General features: G+C 36.6%; 1 non-coding gene across 1 annotated transcript; it reads left to right on the top strand.

Annotated features, from left to right (window-relative positions):
• The first annotated feature begins 1,345 nt into the window (after positions 1-1,345).
• Positions 1,346-1,452, top strand: LOC140855925 (small nucleolar RNA R71). Its single transcript, XR_012139368.1, has one exon. It is a non-coding gene; the product is annotated as a small nucleolar RNA R71 (small nucleolar RNA).
• The last annotated feature ends 1,261 nt before the right edge of the window (positions 1,453-2,713 follow it).

The raw sequence follows: 2,713 nt of genomic DNA on the forward strand, positions 1-2,713 counted from the left end.
AAGTTTTTCTAATCCTAGTTGCTCATACACCGAATATGGAAGGATATTTACACTAGCTCCTAGATCTAGCAAGGCCTTTTTTATATTGGTTTCTCCAATAACACAAAAAATTGTTGGAGCTCCAGGGTCCTTATATTTAATTGGCACATGGCTAGATAGGTATGAACTGACACTTGCAGCCAAAAATACTTTCTTTGGTACATTAGCGGTCCTTTTCCTAGTGCAAAGATCTTTTAAAAATTTGGCATAAGTTGGAACCTGATGGATTATATCTAAAAGAGAAATATTAACTTGGACTTGTTTAAATACCTCTAAAATTTTGTCTAAATATTCAGATTTATTGGATTTCAGTCTGTTTGGAAAAGGAGCTCTAGGACTTTTAAATACTGGACTAGATAAATTTTCAGTTTCTGGTGCTTGAGGTTGAAAGGTAGTAGTTTTAGAAGGTGACTCGGCAGATGAGTCCTCTATATCATCAAGTGCAACTACCTTATTGTCTATTTATTTTTCCGATCTTAAGGTATGAATGGCATTTACACCATTAACTTGGTTTTCTTGTTGGGGTCGTGGACCATTTTGGTTCCTAGGATTTGGCTCAGGTTGGCTAGGTAACCTACCATGTTCTCGTTCACTAATGGTCGAAGCCAGCTGACTTACTTGCATTTCTAGACGGGCTATAGCTTGGGTGTTATTATTTATGAGTTGACCCGTGGTTTGCATAAAGCTGGTATGTGTCTTCATCATGGCTTCTAGGCTTTTTTCTAAAGAGGTAATTTTCTTGTCATTATCATGGAAGCCTGGTGGATTGTTCATCACTGGGTTGGACCTTAGATTTTGCTGATTGAAATTTGGATTGCCTACATTAGGATTCTGGGACCATGAGAAATTCGGGTGATTCCTCCAACCTGGGTTATATGTGGGTGCATAAGGATTGTTCAATGGTCCTTGATAGGTGGCATTCACCTGTGCACACTCATTCGAGTAGGAACATTCTTCTAAGACATGGTCTGGTGCATTGCTCCCTTTACACATAGGTGCAGATATTTGATTTACATTGGCTGGTCTCTGTAATTCTAAGGCTTCCAATCTACGTGTTAAGGTTGCAATCTTGGCCTCTGATGCTAGGGTTGGTTGAATTTGATGCATTCCTCCTCTTGAAGGTGTAGCTTTATCAGGTTCCCTAGTTATTTCCCACTGTAAATTTTTCTCGGCTAGGTCTTCTAAGAATTGCCAAGCTTCAGTAGTTTCTTTGTCCATAAATTGGCCTTGGCACATGGACTCTAGCATGGTTCTTGAGTTTGAATCTAACCCCTCATAGATGATCTGGCATAGTCTCCAAGTTTCTATTCCATGGTGTGGGCATTGGGTCAAAAGATTCTTGAAACGATCAAAGTACTTCCAAAATGATTCACCAGCTAGTTGGTAAAATTGATTTATTTCATTCCTAATCCTAGCTATTTTATGATGGGGGAAATACTTTTTCAAAAATGTTCTCACAAAGCCCTCCCAGGTAGTGACAGAATGGTTTGGCAGACTATAAAGCCACTTCTTAGCATTATCCTTAAGGGCAAAGTTGATTAATCTAAGTTTGACCTCATCCTCTGTTAATTGCAGTTTCATGGTTGCACATACCTCCTCAAATTCTCTAATAAATATATAAGCAACCTCTAATCCTGTGAATTTTGGAAGCATATTTATGATTTGAGGTTTGATTTCAAAATTGTTAGCTGTGGGTTGTGGCAACCTGATATAAGATGGTTGGATGGAGCCAACTGGATAACACAAATCCTTAAGGGTCATGGGTTGGATTGGTTCAGCCATTGGAACAACAGGAATTGACTCAATTCTAACTAGACGACCCGACACTCTTCTCCACACACGAGGTGTACGGTTCTCGATGTTTATACAATTTTTTTTTATAAAAATTTTTATGTATAAGAAAAAGAAAGAAAAGAGAAAAAGTTCTAAAGAAAAGATCCTAAGGAGTCCTAAATCTAAAGAAAAGTAATCAAATTAATTTAAATTTTAATAATTTTTTTATTTTATTTTTCAAACAAGTGAAATAATAAATTAAACTCAATCTATCCTAGGGTTAACCTAAATCTAGACACCTCCTAACTGTTCCAAGATGACCCTTCAAGCAGTGGAGATTGATCAACTAGTTAGCCAGGTAAGTATAAGAGGTGGGAGGTTCACTCATCGTTGCCTTTCTAGACACCAAACGAGTTGGCCAGGCCAGCAACTGAACCAATTTAACAAACCACCCTCAGGGACTTGCCTAGACACCAACTAATCAAACAACTCAAACTTGGTAGAACTCTTAGGGTTCCTTGTCCTATTGAGCTCGAATTCCTTAAGGTTGACGTCTAATTGATTTTAAGATTAAAGGTCTAGGTAATGCAATATGATGGAGATGATTTTTGGGCTAAGGAAGGGTAATGAAATCCCCACCTTATCTTGTTAATGGGTTGATGTCCTTAGATTAATTATGAAAATATAAATGCAAATAAACAAGATGACCAAGAATGTAAAAGATTTTAATTTAGAATTTTTTTTTTGATTAAGTAAATTCAAATGATTAGGTCTAAAAGAAAAAATAATTAACTAAAAATAATAAAAGAAAAATTAGAAGCGTACCTGAGTTTTCCAGCAATCACCAAATAAATCTAGAAACCTAAAGGAAAAAGAAAGAGAGTTATAAAGTACGAAGAAC

This window comes from Elaeis guineensis, chromosome 2 (assembly GCF_000442705.2).
Source record: "Elaeis guineensis isolate ETL-2024a chromosome 2, EG11, whole genome shotgun sequence".
In the NCBI taxonomy this organism is placed as follows: domain Eukaryota; kingdom Viridiplantae; phylum Streptophyta; class Magnoliopsida; order Arecales; family Arecaceae; genus Elaeis; species Elaeis guineensis.